The sequence below is a fragment of the Haliotis rufescens genome, unplaced genomic scaffold, assembly GCF_023055435.1.
Source record: "Haliotis rufescens isolate VD_foot unplaced genomic scaffold, xgHalRufe1.0.p SCAF_3, whole genome shotgun sequence".
NCBI lineage: Eukaryota > Metazoa > Mollusca > Gastropoda > Lepetellida > Haliotidae > Haliotis > Haliotis rufescens.
Genome location: NW_025964001.1, coordinates 20,536,012 through 20,557,424, shown reverse-complemented (window position 1 = coordinate 20,557,424; position 21,413 = coordinate 20,536,012). Strand labels below are relative to the sequence as shown.

Sequence of the window (21,413 nt, the reverse complement as noted above, 5' to 3'; positions counted from 1 at the left end):
CGAACTTTATTTCTGGGACTTATAGTTAGTTTAATGAGTGCTGGAAGTGTCCTATTGTGATTATTCAACTTATCTATCATGTTATATATTTTACAAATGTCTCCTTCCTACTGAGATCAACGTAGAGGTTGACTTTTCGTATGATTGGGAGCAATTTTTACTCAAAGTATGAGCGTGTCTGTTCATTCACTTGCCAGTTTCACAGCGGACCATGGTTGTCAGCGATTGTTTCTATTCAACGGCTTAGAAAACCAAGGTTCAGACTCCAGAGGTGTACCCATGGGACAGTATTATACGAGTAAGATACAAGATAAATCTGCCCCGGGACCTACACCCACGAAGAACACTGTGACAAGAAGGATAATAAATAGCGTGATAAATCCATTGAGCGTTGTTTTGCATGGCCCACTTTGTTTTGCAACAACAATCACCTAAGCAGCGGTATTCAGAAACTTCTCACTGCACCATCGACTCTCAATGCGACCAGCTAGTCGAAAAACGACCCCAATGCCGCCCCTTACCCTTATACCCACAGAGCTGTCAACCGTTAGTGTCTTTGGTAGCAGATTCTTCGATACATTATCAATGTCGTTATATTATGGCTGTTATGTGTGTTGTCCCGTGCAGTTATCTGCCCTTGCCTCAGATTTAACGCTGAAGTAATTGTTCACCTGTTTTACCTCCCAGTCCAACATCTTGTTTAGAAAGCAAGGAGGTCTGAATTTGAGACAGTCTGTGTGATCGTTATGTGTGTTCCTGAATCTTGATAGATGAATGCCAACATTATTACATGTTCAACCATATATACTACTCCAAATAAGTTAAGGAGCATCCGATGTTTTCTAGTCTGTCTCAGTCCGTGACCAATATTATTTTCCCTTCTGCCCAGTCCTTTCTGTAATGCAAGAGCCCTAAAAGAAGCATGTCTAGATTGTCCTCGGGATCAGGTTCTGAATCTCCCATCTCACTGGGGCTCCTTTTCAATTAAAATGGAGTTGTTTGTTTTTATCAAAATTATATATTTCAGGAGACTTAGCGTTAGTCTTGATTTTTAGATGGCTATAGTTAATCTGGCGTGGCTGGTGGGTTTTGCAACACACATCCTTCCAATTATGTGTTCTTTAACTTGTTTTAAGTAGTATAGATAGATTCGCTGTTATTGGCATGATGGTTGTCTGTGGAACTGACGGGGGCACGGGTGGCCCAGTCGTCTAAGGCGCCGCGATTCGCTCTGCAGAGTTGCGTCCCTTGGGCACGCCAGAAACCTATGATTGTGGGTTCGAATCCCGGTTCGCCCCAATTATGTTTATAGGTTTGTCTGCACCATACCCGTGCTCGTGGGTTTAACCGAAGTGGTAAACGTCTGAGACCTGCATCACTTCGGGCTTTCCTCCCGATATAACCAGAATACTGTTAAAAGCTCACACATTGTGGAACTGACCGCCCGGAAAACGGGACATTAGGGATCAACGATGATTAGATTCCGGGCTGACACTTCTCTCTTCTGGTAATGCGTCTGCCCGGACAGAGATTCGACCGCCGGCCACGTAATACCAATAGACGTTAAAAGATGGTACTTCTTGTTACCCTGCCTGACGCTCGGTACTAAGGGGATAAAACAAGGACTGGTCGGCTATGAATAAGTATACTGTGTCTGAGTGGGGTATCCATGTTACAACTGCTGCATGCTTGTCGTAAAAGGGGATCGGGAGGTCAGACTCGCTGACTTGGTTGATGCATGTCATCGTATTCAAAGTGCGTGGATCGATGCTCATGATGTCAATCATTAGATTGTCTGGTCCAGGCTCGATTATTTACAGACCCGCCGTCATACAGCTGGAATATTGCTTATACAAACAAATTAAAACTGCGGCATGGTACATCAGTGGGATAGCAATATAAATTCGACATTAACCCAGACTAGTACAAGCAAGCGCGCACACACACTTTCACTCACTCACTCAGTCTCTCTCTCACGCACGCACGCACAAACGCACGCACGCACGCCGCAATATAAGAGCAATTATTTTGAACGCGGCGTTAAACCCCATGTCCCATCACCCAAACTCAAACGAACCTGTTCGATTTCAGTAGGTTGTAGGGGTCGTTTTGCATTAAAACGCTATTAAGATACTGATGACAACAGACCAGGCTTGTGACAAACAAGGTCTAAGTAAAATACGCTAATGTATATTTTTTCAGTACCAATTTACGCCGCTATGAACATTATTTCAGTTACATCACCGAGTTTAACAGAAATAATATTTGAAAGATCTTTGTAATATTTGAAAGATTAGTGTAGTTATCGTAATGTTTAGCGCATCTGAATTACAAGGCATTGTTTCACGACACATGTGGTGGCTGGCGTCCTGCCTTCTGTTGGTGCTTCAGCACCTGTAAGTGTCTTGACGTAAGCTGTGCATCAGGTTGACTTCTCTCTCTGGACATCAATTATTAATCTGACTACTGCCATGATGGCGATCCTAAGCTGTAGTGGGCGGTCGGGCAGACGACACCCAATGGGACACGCAGATATCAGAAAATGATGGTATATGTGGCGTGTTGTTATCAGGTAAACAGTTTTCTGGGGGATCCTGTTGCTCAAGTCGCGTGCGGCGAATGATCCCCGGGCCCAGTAGATAGGAGAGCAGACGAAAACTGTTAGACGGCCAATACCGTTCAGATCTTGTCTCCGGGGAGCTCAAGGCATTTGTTATGGAGGATAATTTCCAGTATCTGATTGCGTTAAATAAAACTTGGACCTACAAGTAGCTTGTTGGACACAGTGGTGCACACGATCCCTGATTTGTGTTGCTGCTATTGTAGACAAAGCTCCCATGTTTAAAGAACTCGTCTGTGTCCCCGGCTCGTGTTTGTGCCGCTCTGGCTCCAATCTCGCTTGCTTGTGCTTCGGATGCGAGCTCAGCGCCCCCTCCCGACTTGAAGGGAAATTTCGGTGTACTGTTAGCATTCTCTTCATAGAGCTCTGGTGGCGTGGGAATATACCGTTTCTCTGATTGACGCTCAAAACGGGTTTCTTTCTTATTTCCCGTTATCATTCATTGTCTAGCTCTTCAACTGTTTTGACGAGTGGGATCGCGTACATAGTTTGGATGTATTCTTCATTGTGTTTGATTGACTCTCTATGACAGATGTGGAATGTGAAAGAAAGCTCGCTGTAGGGTGTCCCCCTCAAATTTGGTCGTCGGCCAGGTAACTACAGCAATTACCATGCAGCGCTGAACGAGGACAGGTTTATTCCTGGGCAGGACAAAGATTGATAAGTGTGAATCGGACACATACGGTCTTGTTTCCTTAAAACTGACGGTGACTTGTCTCTTTTCCAGTGGATACACTGCCGGAAGCACCCCTCCGGGGCTGGGGACTGATCGATAACCTAATCAATTGGTGAGTTTTTCCTCTTATTGTCTCCACCCCCACATTGCTTGTTTTAATTGGTGGATTTATTTCTACCTCATTGAATGCTTTTATCACCTTATAAAACGTTAATGGGAAACCATTGATTACTTTTTAGGCAGGCTTAATGACATAAAAATTGAATTGACGCGAATATGCTAAGATATTTATAAAGAAAATAATGTTAGTAGTTTTTTAAGTTATAATTTTGGTGCTCAGGTTAATGGGTCGGTTACTATCAGCATGGCGATATTTGTATCATCGCCGTATATTAATTGGTGTATGATTAAAGCTCGTAATAGAAATCAACAAAGCTGAACAAGCTGTTTATGTACTGACCAAAACCAGCCTTTCCCACCTAAGCCGTTTGTTTCCGAAGTGGCCTCTGTGTTGAACCCTGTTTTACAATGAAGTAACTGAGTTTTCCTTTCTTTGTATGGTCAGTTTAAATATTTACTAAGTTGTCGACCTGGTCAGCGTCTTGACCGTAACCTAACAACGCATCCTCTGTTTGGCCGAATGGGACGTGTGCCTCCTCTTTGACGAGGTAAAGGTCTGATTACGGGGATGCTAACCGCCAACAGGAGTATGAACTACAGGATGCTCGAATCAAAAAGCGAGGATGGATCTAATTGGATAGGTTCATCCCAAGTATAGCGGAAGTGTTTGACCAAACTTAGCCTCGTCTAATGGTTAATCTCGGCCTCTATCAACGTACTGGGCCATTTTATCACCTGATTCAATGACTATGAAAATACACAGAGCACCCGAGTCGTCTGTTGTGATGAAGGCGGTGTAGACAGTAATTCCGCCAAATGTTTGCACTCCTAATTGGCAAGTTCCTCCCCTCCAGCGCCTGATCGATGTCATCTGTGAAAGGAGTAGAAGGCTGTACTGGCTCTATACTACTTAATAATAGGTCCAATTATGATAATATTTGTGTTTCTCGGGTCTAGAGGCATGAGAGGGGCGTATATACTGGCTTTAAGAGATGTACCTATGTCCATCTATTTTCGAGTCCAGGAGACTTTCAGTTATAGATTTGGTGGGGTCCAAGACATGAATAGGGAGGTCCTTGGCTGACAACATTCGGCACGCTTCACTTGATTTCGAAGAATGGTATCATGCTAAGGAAACTGATGTTAAAGTGATAAAACCTACCCATTGACACCTGAACTGGAGAAGGGGCGTGGGGTAGTCTAGTGGTTGAAGCGTTCGCTCGTCCCGCTGAAGGCCCGAGTTCGATTCCCCACATGGGTACAATGTGTGAAGCCAATTTCTGGTGTCCCCCGCCGTGATGTTGCTGGAATATTGCTAAAAGCGGCGTAAAATCTAACTCACTCACTAAACTGGAGAATAACTTAACCGAAACAAATGTTAGTTATATAATATCTACAATCGATAAATTTGATAAATTTAAATATTCAAGCAGCCATACATTTTTCAACCTCTGTTTAAATAATTTGCGTCCATTCACAATTAGATTGCATGTAGGACGCCATAGTTTACGTCCGTTAAAGCCCTGGAGGCTATATACTATATATATGCAATACAATACTATAGGCAATACAATACTATAGGCTATACTATACTATACGATACCATACTATACAGTACAGTACTATACTAAAGTGTCGTGTCGTACACTACTGTACTATATCTTACTGTACTATACATGAACTATACTATGAGCTATGCTATGAGCCAAGGCACTGTATGTAGTACAAGGCAATATAGGGAATAGCTAGATACTGGCTCTATTCTATGCTCTCTACACTGTGAACCAAAGGCGCGGTGCGTAGTATAGGGGGAATAGAGGGGCACACTCATACTTGAGAATGACACAATGGCACTGCATGTACGGAGAATACGGAAATCTTGGGGGAGATACTAGATGTGTGCTGCTCCTCTCTACTTCTGGAGGACACAACGCGGTATGGGTTTACCTCGGGAATACAGCTTTAAACTAGTATTCATTTGATTTTTCACAGCATTTTTTCTGTAAAGGGCCTTCATTTTTTATGATGCGTGCATGTAGGTGCCCTTTAAGAGGAAGATAGTGTGTATGTATGTTGTACGCACGCACACATACATACATACATACATACATACATACATACATACATACATACATACAAACTTCTCGAGTGGGTACACTGTTCAAGTCTTCTGGCTGAGGGGTTAAGGCAGCTTTGTGTTCAGGGATATTGTGTTATGTACGAAGGGAAGGCACTGTGGATTACCGTCATACGAGGCATCAAGGGCACAATTAACATACGAAACTTGACAAGTATGTTATAACGAAGTAGTTGCTTCCCACGAAAAGATAGATAACCTTATGCCATGTTATTGGTTCGTGGAGACCGCCAATGCGGACGGTACATAGTTAGTATAGGTCGGTGGGAAATAATAACATTGTTCGATGTTAGATGTTTCTATCACTTGTTCTTACTTTTACCAGATCTATTTTTGATACTTTTACTTAAACGTGGGGATTACGGGTGGCACAGTCGTCTCAGGCGCCGCACTTCACCGTGCACAGTTGCATCCCTTGGGCACGCCAGAAACCTATGACTGGGTTCGAATCACGGTTAGCCCTGATGTTTCTATGTTTTCATCAAAATAACGTGCATCACTTCCGGCTTTCCTCCCACATGACGCGCCGTGATTTTACTGGAATACTGTTCAAAGCGGCGTTAAACTCATTCACTCACTCACTTAAACGTGTGCCTACTATAGGTCATCTGTCATACTATAACAGGTTAACTACAGTAATATGAAAGAATCGGGTGGTTCTTAACTTCTTTTGAGTAGCATATCACCTGCTGCGGACAGGGAACATTGTCATCGGCATGTAGGTATTTGTACATTATTTAATGGCATAAGTCACGCGATTAAGTCCTAACACATAACATTACATTAAATTCACCTTTGTGTGTGTTCATAAGATCCATCTGTTACAATAAGTTTTGTCACACCATTGTGATGTTTGTGAAAACTTGCATCACATATTCAGGTCGATGATGCTAATGGTATTTATAGAAATGGTCAAAACAAGGGAAACTACTCTTTGTAACGTTTTTGGGGTGGGACGCTGGTCATGTTATGTCAACTATTGGCTTACCTGGTCCTGGCCGTCTTGCTATAGCTGTTACATTATCGACTGCGGCGTAAACAATATTCACTCACTCAGTGTTCAGTAACCTTATATATGCAAAATCATAGGACGTCACAGCGCCCGTTACCAAAAAAGCGATCTTAGCGCTAAGACGGTCTTAACTCTTTACTTAAACATAGACTTACGACACTCATAGCGCTGCGATCTGGTTGTAGAGCGGGCCTTGTGTATAGATATGCGTCTCAGTTCCGCCCCCGAGTTCCACCTCGTTTAACTCGCTATTGGGTGTAACCGGCGAGTAGCATAGCCTTGAAGGGGAACGCCAGACGTTTGACTGCAACCTTCCACCGCAGCGTGGGAACGTACCTGAACAAGTATTCTTAAGTGTTACTTAACTTTGACCTATTATTCCTAAACGCATCACTTAATGCGTACGTCAGAAGCACCTGTGGTTTCTACATTGAATAATTGGTACAGGTAGATCTCTACAATGACATGGATTTCTAAAAAGGGCTTTCATTTTTCATGATGCGTGCATGTAGGTACCCATTAAGAGGAAACATTGTATCACTCGAGAAGATAGTGTATATATAGATGTTTTATGTGAGTTTAGTACACTATTCAAGCCTCTTTTCTGGCTGAAGGGTTAAGGCAGCGTGGTGTTCAGGGATGGTGTATGATGTATAAAGGGAAGGCACGGTGGATTAACCTCCAAACATGAGGCAACGAGGGCATAACGATCAAAAGAAGTTTGACTTGTATGTGATAACAAGATATTTGCTTCCCATAAAGGCGGAAAATAGATACCATCGTTATTGATTCTCAGAGACCTACACCGTGTAAGGAATAGTTACAGTAGGGCGGTGGGATAAAACAACTTTGTTCGCTTGTGGCGCCTAGACATGGGTTTGATCCCCCGCCAATAGGTACAACTTGTAAAAGCCACTGTTGATATATCCCAGGTATTGGTTGTTTCTATACTGGCTCTTACTTTTACCAGACCTACTTTGGGTACTTTTACTTACACGTGTCTTATCACTTTCCCATGTGTTTAAGATATTTGATTTTGTTTAAGTTGGTTAAAGGTATACAATAAACCACATATTAAACACTTTGTTCTTTCCTTTTCAAAGAAGTGTCGATTCAAACTCTGTGGATGCCCATCCTAATTGGCCATTTGTCAATTAACGATGTCCATCCTAATTGGCGTCCAGTCATTGTAAATCCGATTAGACAGCTGAAAAAACAGAATTAGAATTCGTAAAAAGACAGGGAATCTGAATAGTCGGGGTCATCACTTCTAGATGTGCCTGGTTTGTTTTTGACCACCCCGGCTCAGTCACATTTACGACTTTGCCACGTGCGCTCATTTAATGGCGTCCACTATGTGTTTTTCGACGACCACTGTCCTATATGCACGTGCCGCTCGTGTAACCCTTTCATCCGCCACGCCGCCATGTTGTTTATGAGCTTGTCCTTCGAGATGAAACGAAAGCTATCTTTCACAAATCATGTCTGTTTAAACTAATGGACGACCTGGATGAATTATTGACCAAGCTGATTGCTCCGAATTGTTGTTTTAGAGTCAAGAGTTGTCTGTTCAATTATCTCGAGCCTGTACTGTTTTTCTTGACTGATGTCATCAACATGACCGGAAATAGCACTATGGTCCTCGGGACGTCGAAGTAACGCTGACCGAAATGTATTTTATACGTACACGTATGGTGGTGATAAACGTCTAAAATAATTGGTTGAAAGACTTATATTCAGTTTAAAGAACCAACGTCCATGAAATAATCCGTGGTCCATCTTACAGACCCATAGAGCATATCTATATTCTTCTCAAAAGACGTTACTGTACAACCGATTCTTCATTATATACAGTAGTTAATTCGTGATGCCATGACAGATTGACTGTAGTAATTAGACAAAATAGAGTGTTCTTTAACTTCTTTTTGAGTAGCAAATTATTAACCAAGCATCCTACACTTTTAGCTCCCTGAAATCAGATATTGAGGTTCCCTTTATACTCGAGTGTTCTGATATTGAATTATTTTTGTTTAACCGGATTCATTACTCTATTTGAGAGACTAAGTAATCTGTTATAATGGGTCCAATTTAGGAGCAGCACGATACGCACCGCGGCACAAATGTTTCCTAGAATCTCTGAATACAAAAAACTGTTCCCAATAGAGTTTGAATGATGTTGTGACGATTCATCCTCCCACACATTCTACCACTTACGCTGCAACCATAGTATAATTGACGGCTACTTACAAACGTTTCATTGTTTTCGCAACACGGAAAAAGAATCCATGAATGACTCCCATGTCTATTATTTTCTATATCCAAGAGCCGACAAAGGTTCCATTCAACCAACAACAATATAACCGCCATTTTCTACCACGTATGTCGACTACTCCGCTTTCGTTTCAGTTACATCTTCAAAATCTGCGAGAACTGTTTTCCATAAATACAAAAAACATTCCACACAAAATACAGAGAGAATAATAGTTATTTCTAAATTTAAATTAGCTTGGAGAGACCTTGACGTTTATCGATAAGTTGATTGCATGCGCATGGCAACGGCAGCCATTCTTCTAAACAGAACCTACCTCCTGCGTGGGAAAGTACCAACAAAGGGGCGTAATTCAATTACTGTTTTATGTCAAAGTCAGATGATCAATTTCTGCTGATTAAGGCAGGGTACGTGTGTATAACATCAGTGTACTGGGGCGTGTAAACAGAAGAGTTTGTAGTTAATGATTATAACTAAACATTATGTGGTAAGAACTTTGGCTTGTATGTTAGGAACCGGTTTATGGCAGCGCCATCGTTACGAAGGGGGACAACTCCGTTTGATTTACACCATCTATTATGTGGATCATGGGATGGATGCATTGTTCAAAATTCTACGCAAATCGTGTTGAGGACACGAGGGACCGGTCATTTATTACAGGGGTGGGTTCGTTGGTCGGTCACACACTCCCTCACCATGTACGTGTTGGGGCGGTCGGGTAGCCTAGTGGTTAAAGCGTTCGCTCGTCACGCCAAAGACCCGGGTTCGATTCCCGACATGGGTACAATGTGTGAAGCCCATTTGTGGTGTCCCCGCCGTGATGTTGCTGGAATATTGCTCAAAGCGGCGGCGTAAAACCACACTCACTCACATCCATGCACGTGTTTTAATGACCCTCCCCGAAAAAAAATATAATGCAAAAACACTTGAAATTTATCATGAAATGTACATTTGTCACGATCCTCCCCTAGAAACTGTCACCTATTAGGTGACATTCCCTGAGTTCATCTGACTAACCCACTCCAATAATAAATGATTCCCTGAAGATGGCTTCGCGTGTAATTTGTTAAGTGACTTGTAAAGAAACATACGGAAAACATCCCAAACAGAACTTTATTCTTTGAAAGTCATTTAGAAGTGATCATATACGGAAGGACACCTGATGAAGGAGGAAGCATATACTCCGAAACGTTGTGTTCCTCATTATAAAGAAGTTGACATCCATAAACTATCTTCCTTAGAACTACATTTGTTTAATCAGTTACCAGGCGACGGTGTACGTGGTAATAATAAAAATATTTATAAATTCTTTGAACATTTATGCAACTCCGAAGTTACGAGAGAAACCGAAACGAAGTGAACGAGCGATAATATTCCTGTGAGATCTGCAGTAAGGCGCGGTAGATAGCATCGAACTGCTATTGGAGATCAATTAGAAAAACTTCCCATGAGACAACATGATGATCAATAGTTCGTCGCCTGAGTCTACCACAAGCAGGTCGGACTCGGCTCCATTGACGGTTATATGGTAACGGTATCCAGCAATGCCTGGCCATGATCAAGGACAATAGTCAAGACTTTCTGGAACAGACATGCAGTAGTCTTCCGACTCTACACTCGCGTACAGCTTCCAGCTTTAAACATGCATTGCCTTTGTTAATGATGCAAGGGAGTCGATTAAATCTTGATGACCATTCTTTTATCCTGGCGGCGTTTTGACAACTGAGAGATGTTGAGAGATCTATGATTTACTGTCACAAATACCTTGAATTGCTCGCCCTGTTTTCTTGTGAAACTTACACTTGTTGTTGTGGAGGTCCATTATCATTGTACTGTTCATGTCCTGTGTCACGCGGTCTCTGATAAGGAATATTACAAGGTTCAAGTTCAGGTACGATTTCTTTGCGGAAAATATAAACTCTGAAATTCACATCTTATATAGCGTGTCTTTGATTTGCCAAACAATCAAACATTTTGCATAGTGATCCAGTTTTCCAAAGTAACCATTTGAACTGGCTCATTTGCATCTATTATGGGTAACCACATATTATATTTTCTATGAATTATATTTAATTGGCGACTTAAAATTTGAAATGTTGCAATGACAATGAGTCGAATGAGGGCATTGTTTCTGGTACGAGGTAAATATTGAAGCTCTTTGGAACCGATCTGGTTCCATATTTTTAAAAATTGGATACATTTCAAATTTGAATTTCACACGCGTTAAAAACAAGGGTATAAAAAGTCGACATTGTCACAGAAAGTCCCTATTAGCGATAGAGATGGCTGACATACCGTTAGTGCTGAGCCGGGGACCCGAGCAAACGGCGCTACGAGATCACATCCCCTTCTGTGGAGAGCTATTTGTTTAAGGTGAAACAATAGGTGAAATGATACACGCTCGTGTTTGCTATACATGCTGTGTTTGACAACTGCTGCTTTAGAGCGCGCCGATGTTTAGAATTCCACTTTGTTTCATCCCGAGTTGCGTGTTTACCGACTACGGGCTTCGCTACAATAACACTTTTCATGGGACGGAGGGAAAAAGTACAATAAAGTTTAATGTGACAACAATTTGCAAGGAGCCCACACATAGGGAGATGAGCCGCTGCCACGTTGTTTAAACTTGGCCAACCTTTGACGCTGGGAAATCTCTTGCAATACAACATCAAAAACGGCATGAGAAAAAATGGCAAAAAGAGGGAATATTTCTAGCGATGACCATCCCAGACGAGCGGTACAGAGAATCTGGTGCAATCGGCATGTACTGCGCATGTGCAAATATATGTGAGGACAGTAACAGCAGAAGCATCGGAACTGGCTCATCATAACGCTAGACTAATTACCTTGAGTGAATATTTACCTGCTTATTATTAGGCCTCGGGCTTGTCTGTATGGGTTTGAACAAACATATGACAAAATGTGACTGTTTAAGTTCCGGAATTACCACTTTGTATTTCTAACGTAGGTAGAAAGGCGATAAATATGCCATGTGTATTAGAAATAGGTTCCGATTTGCACCATCACGGGCGCGCATACTTCCCTCTGTCCTCGTAAAGTGTTCGCCGTTCTGCTTATGACGTCAGCATAAGTGACGTTACGCCAACATGACGTGACCGAAGAGTGAACTATAAAAATAAAATATCATGAACATTATTATCCCCCGAAAAAACAATATAACACTTATGAATAATAATGAAATATGAATTATAACAGGCATCACAGTGCACAGTAAAACACTATTTATAATTAAAATTTAAAACAATTAATCTAACCCGTGGTATTCAGGTGGGTACACAACATTTTTTTCCCACCTTTACATAGTATAGACCAGGTAGTTTTGTATAGAATGTAAAGCTACGACAGGAACAGCCCCTGTCACACAGCAGCTATAGGACCAACAGCCCAGACGGAGGTGCTATTCTGGGTATGTTGGTGGAGGCAGTCATGAGGGGAATGTCTGCTTGTAGACATCTCACCTGGGAACAACAATTGACAACAGGTGCTAAACATAGTTCGTTGGTTTGTCCGACGATGTTTGCCTTCAAGGGTAGCGCTGTTTATCCCATTGCGTAACGGTTCCGTCACACACAGAGATGGAGAAAATAATAAGTGTTGCACATCAGATGTACATAACAATGCATAGCATATTCACACTGTCAAACGAGACGACCAACCTTACCGAACACCTTACTAAAATAAATGTATATTAAAATAGTTCAACACCTATCCCCATATGAACATTGCATTTTATTTTCAGTTGATTCTCAATCTCATTGAAATCATGGGTACAATGTGTGAAGCCCATTTCTGGTGTCCCCCGCCGTGATATTGCTGGAATATTGCTAAAAGCGGCGTAAAACCATACTCAGTCACTCACTCACTCATTAAAATCAGCTAAAGCTTTGTTTAGCGGCAGCGAGAACTTAGATCTGATTTTAATGAGATTGAGTTGATTCTGTAAGGCCACAGTGAATTAATCATATTTTTACCCTTGAGGTATTTTATTGTTTCCTTGAGGTATTTTATTGTTTATATATAGGTATTTTACTGTTTATATATAGGTATTTTACTTTTTACTATTTGAGTATTATAGATATTATTAAAGTACCGTTCGCGACATCTTGATAAATGAACTATCGACGGATGTGGTTCCCATGAAGCATGACTGTTGGACTGGTACATGGTGTATTTCATGATGTCAATGCTGCTTTACCGATTCACTTCTGTCACGAATGTGCATCTACTTCTGTTCATCAGGGTTGTTCCTACGTCGTTTACAAAAATTACTCGGCCAAAAAGCGCGTTGTGTTTACGCGCAGTCTCTTTGCACCCTCCTTGGCAGTAGGTCGCCATCTTGTTCCACGAGCAGAAGATGCGTGTGCACCGTGGCATGGCTGCTACCATTGTGTTGGCGAGAGTATTCATGAAGATTAGTTAGGATAACACCGGCATTAACTTCAATTTGAGATGGAGATTTGCAAAGTGTGCCGATTTGGGCGCGACTCAAGGCTGCATTGCTGAGTTAGCCGAAACAATGCGCGTAGACAGATCACGTGATCCACAACGTCCTACAAATATGTCCCAGTTTGTTCGTACCCGGCTTTCATATTCTTCCTTTGAACTACTTTTTTAAGAGTTGTTTTGTTCTGCCTTTATTCTTGGCAATATTCGCAGTCGTACGATTTCAAAAATCCATAAAGTCTCCAGTGACTAAACTGTTAATTGTGGTATATGATCAGTGATTATTGTAATTTGAGGTTTCTAAACCCGTCTCACAGTGGAGAGTTGTTGCACGTATCGCGAGGCAACGTCTTGCTTGTATATGCCGCATTGCTATGATGTTAGTCATACAGATAAAGACCCTCCGTATCGTTTAATAATGTGACGACGTATAATTATCAAGTGAAGATGGCAACACTTATCTCCACCACAAAATGTTACGATTTGGATGTAAACTCGATTTACCGAGAAGCACATTACTTAGATTTCACGCAGGCAGTAGCTTTCCTCCCAGGGTTTGTGTACTCCTGCATTCTTTTAATATTGACTTTGTTCACAAAACATTGTTGGTCAAAAGGGGGAAGAAAAAAACTTGTTTATTCTTAAAATTGACAAGCATGTTTGGAAGTCTTGTATTGTGAATCACCTGTATAAGAAACGCGCTTTTTGAACCTCAACTCCTATTCCGCTTCGCTTTCCATTACAAGTTGTGCATTTACCCAATTAGATCATACTTGGGTGACAACTTTCTATTACATGTGTGAAGGTAAACGCGCTAACATGTAGAACCAACACGACGTCTGAGAGTATGGGCAAAGACCGTCCGAGAGATCGTAAGGGCATCTTGGGGTGTGACAAGGGGGTGTTATGTCGTCTTTGTTATTTGTACACATGGCAACATGACTGCGCTAGCAAGATGAACTTCATGTTTAAGCTTAATTCAGGGCAAAAGAACCCACCACAGTTGACCTATTAAAATTGGATGTCTGGTTTTCTGCAGAAATAAGGTTATGCTTGTTTCCTTAACATCTTGTCAAAGGTGAATACTAAGTTAATTATAGAAATGGAGTTGCATGTTTTTAGATAATAGTAATCAATTTGAAATATTTCAACCTGAATGGAAACAGTGTTGCCTCAGCATCCTTTCAGCTGCGCACAATGACCTCTGGGATATTTCGGCTAAGTGGAAGATGTATGTGTGGGTCTCAAACTGTTTTTGCCTCAGTACTTTTGACAAGACCCAGGACAAGCCAACATGACATTGCCTTCTGGTAGAACATTATATCATCATTCCCCATTCCTACCCGTCGTACAACTACCAGGCAGAATAGTTTGGTGACAGTAATTGCTTCATTAGCCTTCTACCTACCTCAGTGCACTGCTCCGCCTCGCAGCGTCCGCGCACACACCGCCAGATAAGCTGTAATGATGAGGATACGTTATACTCAGTCAGGCACCTTCGTGTAATGACCGTCGTTAGTCCGTTATCCCAGCGACCGACGATGTTTTAGCCCTTAAACGATTTAATTTGTTCCTGAAAAAACTGAACAAAATCGTCTCAGGTCTTGCAAGAACGGTCATTCACCGGATGTTCCCTAAAAGTAATATTTGTATGAGATTTATCTGTAGGTCTTAAATTATGTAGTTGCCTCACTGTGGTCTTATGCGTCAAAAGGACGCGGTGGGGTAGGCTAGTGGTTTAAGCGTTCGCTCGTCACGCTGAAGGCCAGGGTTCGATTCCTCGGCTGGGTAAAATGTGTGAAGCCCTTTTCTGGTGTCCCCGACCTGATATTGCTGAAATATTTCGAAAAGGCGGCGTAAAACCGGCGTAAAACAACTCGATGACTCACTCAATCCGACGACAGTTACATGCCTAGCACACAAGGAAAGGGTCATTCAGTTTACTCCTTGTTTTTGGGTAGGACTGGATTCACCAGTAAACCGTTACCGTACCTACACAGAGATTGGTTATGGGCGAAATGATAACTGTATATCTAACGTGACTAGCCTTTGACTTAGGCCTTGCAAGCTTAACAGGTCATTAGGGTTACTCCTGTGCTTACTTTTGTTTTAGGGTTAGGTTGATTTCAACAATAAGTTACCATAACTACGCAGACATCTTTGGTGGGAACTGATAAACTGTGAATATCTAACCTGAATCGCGGGTCACTGTGCCTAGCCGCAAAGCACGCGGCTACACATTTCAGTCAAGTCGGGAAGCTAAAAGATGAATGGCATCTTTCGAATAACCCCTTTAAATGATAGATGCTACCTCATGAAGATTGCCTCCAAGAACTAGGTTTTAGGTTTTCTAAAATCCCTCCTCTTCCTTTGTAGGGGTTATAAGGATAAACATTTCAGACAAGCTACGTTTTAAATGGCATCTTTGGAATAACCCCTTTAAATGATAGATTCTACCTCGAGAAGATCGTATCTAAGTAGTAAGTTTGAGATTCTTGAAAATCGTTCCTCTTCCATAGTAGCAGTATCTCACACGGTCCACGTCCTAATCTCGCCCAGTTTACACCATAAGCCCCATGTTTGTCTGTTGGGGATCACTGCGGCGCTGGCCGAGGCTGAAGGGGACGCTCCCGACAGGGGCCACTTAGACCCCGGCCGTCAAGTGGCGGAAATAGCGCCCACGCAACAACTGGACAAGGTGGATCTAGGGACGCGGTCTTCTGGTCGCGTTGATAGCGTGGTTTAAGTGGACTGTTTGTACATTTTTATATTGTAAATGATCATTTACCAAAGTGATTCGCTTTTTGGTATCATTGAGTGATGAGATTGTTTGGTTACTGTGAGAACGTGTACGTAATATATATTAATAGCGTCTTTCCGGATAGACAGACGCGTTTGGAGTTTGGATTTCGAGGGGGCAGGAGTGGTACAGGAGTGGGCAGAATAGATCTTCAGCAACCCATGCTTGCCGTAAATGGCGACTCTGCTTGTCGTAAGAGGCCACTAACGGGATCGGGTGGTCAGTCTCGCTGACTTAGTTGTTTCATGTCAAGTGAGTGGATCGATGCTTATGATGTCAATCACTTGATTGTCTGATCCAGACTCGATTATTTACCGACGTCATGTAGCTGGAATATTGCTGGGGCGGCGTTAAACAACAAACAACAACAACATCATCATCATCATCATCATCATCATCATCCAATCTGAAGCTAGAACCATCTCACACGAATTTCGATCTTGTCTTCTAAAGACGGCTCTGAGTTTGTAGGATATATTTGATATAGACGTTATGGAGTTCCTTCCCCTATTAACAGCCGACCCTTGTTGGATTACGGATGTGGTGATGTGGTATTTATCGATTAAAGGTAACACCCTTGTTCCCTTAATGTTACTGCCGGGGCCACAAAGAAGAACAATAAAGCTTGAATAAACCCCCTTTTCTCATCAACTTGTTGGCAGTTTGTGAGTTGTACAGTCAACCATTTTCTCTTACAAGTAAGGTTTAAAGGTTTGGATAAAAATACTGGTTTATCGATTAGTATGCATTAATTCTAGTATACTGCACGAAAGTGTCAAACAGTATTTACATTAATTCTACACCGAAGTAACTATCTCCAAATAGGATATTCCACACTTGATTATTTAGTGTTTACAGTCCATTATAAAGTCTTCAGCGTGGAAGCAAATCGTTAATGATAATCGGCACATCGTTATACCGGGAGGAGTATTGGCTGATGCTCTTTTCGCGACGGCAAGTACTTATAACGATACCGACCCTGTAACGACCCCGGGTCCTTATAGTGCCCCAGTACCCCATGCTTGTCGTAAGAGCTATTAGAATGGGGGATCAGTCTCTGTGACTTGGCGTGGCGTGGATCGATGCCCATACTGTCACTCAGTGGTTTGACAAGCTCACATTTGATTGTATACTGACCTACGTGATATGGCTGGAAAATTGCTGACCGTGCCATAAAAAAAATATGCATTACACCTTCACTGTTAAGTTGACCATGACAATTGTCAACTGAGCGCCGTATAGGGATATTCTTACTAATATCTAAATAAATTTGAACAAAGAAAAAAGGAATATTAACTCCTGTTTATTTCTAAGTGCCTTGTCCACACCTCCATATGTAGAGAAGACTGATCATTTACGTATACATATGATTATACTTGGCCCAAATGAAGACAAACACACTGCATACTTTCGTAGTTAATAGCGGGCACGGGTAGCCCAGTCGTCAAAGGCACCGCGATTCGCTGTGCAGAGTTGCTGCGTCCCTTGGGCACGCAAGGAAACCTATGATTGTGGTTCGAATCCCGCTTCGCCCCGATTATGTTTCCATACCCGTGCTCGTGGGTTTCACGAAAGTGGTAAACGTCTGTGACCTTCATCACTTCAGACTTTCTCCCACATTAAGCTGACACGCCGTGATATAACTAGAATAATGTTATAAGCGGTGTTAAACCCAACTCACTCACTCACTCACTCACTCGTAGTTAATATTTAACTTTTCCTTGGGTTTTGTGGATTCGATAATACTAGCTACAGGATGTCGACATGAGGTCGTCGTGTCCTAAACAGTGACATACTGGAGATCTGATACTAATAAGTCTGATTATATCGATGACTATTGCCGACATAATTGGTGACAAAACATGTTAAATATTTTATTAACAATTCTCCGGGTTTTATTGATACTCCGCACAGTGTTAACACGGCCGTGCCGTCCTGCTTCCTGAAGGTTTCCTGTCCACGCAGCAGGACCAATCACCCGGACCAATCCCTGAATGAGAAACTGCTAACTATGCAAGATTTATGAGGCAAACACAGACCGATAACTCAACATTGTGCAACTTCGTCGGTCAGCTTGATCAAAGTTTCAAACTGCTTAATTATATTTTCATTGGCTACATCTTTAAATATTGAAGAGGCAGATTTCATTTCAAATATTTGAGAACACCCGTGGACATAATTGCTTTGCTTGATTAAACAGATGCATTGATTGTACGGAGCACTTAATAAATACAATATTGCACATACACAGAGGGCGATCATTGTCGCCTTCTGCAGAGCGGTGAGCAGTGAGACCTGCGCATGGTAGCCGTGTTTGCAATAAGATGGTAACTATAGATGGATAGTTCAACATGTTGAATGTTATGTTTTGTAGTGTGTTCATAAGACATAGAATTAGCATACTCGTTTGCCAACTCGTTATTAATGTATACATTGTATTTAAAGTAAAACCAGCCTCATTAATTTCATTTAATTATAATCTATGAACTGAGAATTTAATGCGTTCGCCAAATAAGGACCTAGACTCGTATTTCATACCTATCTCTTTAAGGTGCGTTTCTTCCAATTATCTCGTGGAATCCCACTGAGTCTTACTTGAGAGTCACGTGGCACCTCGGAGGGAAAGTCACGCGAGCTGACATCTAAGTGTTGCCCCCTACCGCCACCAAATTAGATTGGTATCCCCGTGGTATTTAATCATTCTCGCTTATGACTGGTGTAATTGTATAGGGAGTAGGCTTCAACACTGGGACACTCAAGACTATTAGAAACAGATGCTGGGTCCGCCAGTATTCAACCGGAGTGGACGATCTTGCCCCTTTATGAATTGAGAGAGGGTCTCGTGCCTTGTGTTAAGTACCCGTAACCGTATATTCTTGGACACCAAAATCTGTCAAATTACCGGCTTTAATTGTCACATCAAACGAGGGATCTTTAAGGGTGTCCCAGCTTCAGTTTGAAGACCATTAAGCAATGATTAATCGAATTAAGATAAGAGAGCACTCGCAAATTTAATCATCCGATGAAGCAAAGAGAATCCCCATCATATTAAAGGAGTTTGATGGTAAGGAAAGCATCATGTTTCATCTTAATGTAAAGATAACATTTCTGGTCGTTTAACCTCCCATTCAGTCTGAGATATCTTCATCAGTTCATCTATAGTATTCGTTAAGGAGAAATAATATACTTTACTCGTCTCTTAGAAAGGATCTGGTTCTAATAATACCAAGAGCGTTTAGTGCCATTCACCAATCGTCTTTAGCATCCTTGACTACCAATATCGGCACACTGTAGCCTTGGGACGAGAGCTGCAGCGAGATTGTGTTTGGCCTCTGCTACCACAAGTGGGGCGAAACGGGATCAATGCCTCTAGTAAACCTGTTGTACTGACAGCCTAGTAAGTCTTATTAATTGCCCCATCTCCTACATGCTTGCCCCGTGTCAGTAATGTCGGCCTGTGGTGAAGATGGCACTAATACAGTTTGATGGTCAATCGCCTTTAGGTGATCACCTGATCGACAGCCTGGTTGTGGGGTTGCGCGAGAACAGAAACCTGTCTTCCCTGGAACGGTATCGTCTGCGGACAAAGATGTCGTCTGCTGCTGCTACCGGTGCGACTGGCCACGTGGTCACTGTTGTATGGCGGAGGATCCTTGCGGGAATTGTCTGTTTGACTTGCTGCCTAGTTGATGTCATTTACTCTCTCAATATTTAGTCTACAGGACTAGGGAAATCGATACGTTTAACATCGTCAGTTGTACTGCGACAGGTCAAATTTTGAAGCATTCTTGCGGCTGATCCTTCAGAGCTTTGGGAGTGGTGGTGGGGGTGGGGGTGGGGGGGGTGGGGGGGGGTGGGGTGGGGGGGGGGGTGGGGGGGGGTGGGGGGTATGGGGGTGTAGGTAGTTTATACTGGAGGCAAACATGTATACGATCTATAGAGAGTGGACCATTGATACTGAGCACTTTATCTGAACATTTGTATACGACATATTTGAATAGTACCCGCTATTATACATTGGTCTGTATATGTATATTGGTCAGACTGACAATGCTTATTTGTTTATTTAGAAACGGCAAAGTTTATGTAAACAAACAGTACTCTTTAATAACAAACCCTTCTTGGGTAAGCACACAGAATCAGATGCCGTTCCCCACATGTTCATTCAGTCAGATTTCTGGCATATTTACCGTTATTTCCGGTTCCCACGAGTTCTTGCGCAGAGAACAGCATATATTTCCGGTTGGAAAGGACGTGAAAACGTTGTGTGATGTAAGAAGCGCTGGTTCTCCAGCTAAAGCACAGATGAGTTCCTGTAGAAGGCGATGCGCCTGGGCAAGAAAAGATATGGTCCGAACCATGTTGTCTTGCTCTATTTCCTGGAGAACAGCGACGTGACAAGTGTAGGGTGTAAACCTATAACTCAGGACGCGTCAACTGTCAGAAGTTAGCTTAATTCATCCGCCTGTCGTTCTGTTAATCCGGAATCTTTGGTGGTACATTTACATACCGGGATAACGAGGTTCCACTGTGCATGAGATTGTCGCATTGATGACATATTCTACCAATTCGCGTCATCTTGATTTCAAGTTCAGTTCAGTCCAATGATGCCCATATTTACTGCTCAAAAGAAGTTAAAAACACCCGATATGACTACAGTTAACCTGTCGTGGCTGATGGGTATTGCGACAAACAACCGTCCAATTGTTAGTGTTCTTTACCTTGTTTTGAGTAGTATATTTAGAGTAGTATATTTAGAGTAGTATATTTAGAGTGGCCGAATTCTAAATGACTATCGAACGCCTTCGTTTTTAAACAGTTAAACCTCGACACAAATAGGTGTTACACCTTGACGCAAAGACATGTTAGGGAAAATTCTGTCATCTACCACTGAAATAATGCAAAGACACTTCAAATTGAAAACCAAGACGTATTATTGTATTGTAATGTTTGTGACGAAGACTTGTATTGGTTGTTGCAGTTTCAGAGGGATGTTAGGCAGTAAACGTTCAAGGGGGCTTCTAATACTATCTCATTGTTCGTGTTTGTTGATGGTCCTCGCCCTGATGGTAATGTTTATGACCTCATACACACATACTGACCATAATTACCAGCAGTACGACAAACATTGTTTCTATCCCGATAACCCTTATTACCCTTAAATTGCAGTATCATTTACTGCAGCCGGGGGGTAATTTACTCCAATGTAACCCCTACAGTTAATTTACGGTAGAGCCGTTATCGTCTGCTCTTGTCATTACTGCTGGCTTTGATTAGTGAAGCGGGTAGCTGCAAACAGATCACCATATGGTCCC

At 42.1% G+C, this 21,413-nt stretch overlaps 1 protein-coding gene across 8 annotated transcripts in view; it reads left to right on the top strand.

The window, feature by feature from the left end:
- The window catches only part of LOC124137071 (delta-like protein D), a 194,661-nt gene that overhangs the window by 137,165 nt on the left and 36,083 nt on the right, over positions 1–21,413 (top strand). For all 8 annotated transcript variants that reach the window (XM_046503213.2, XM_046503212.2, XM_046503211.2 and 5 more), the window contains one exon: positions 3,348–3,408. The gene's annotated coding sequence lies outside the window, so the exon portion shown is untranslated. The remainder of the gene's footprint in view (positions 1–3,347; positions 3,409–21,413) is intronic.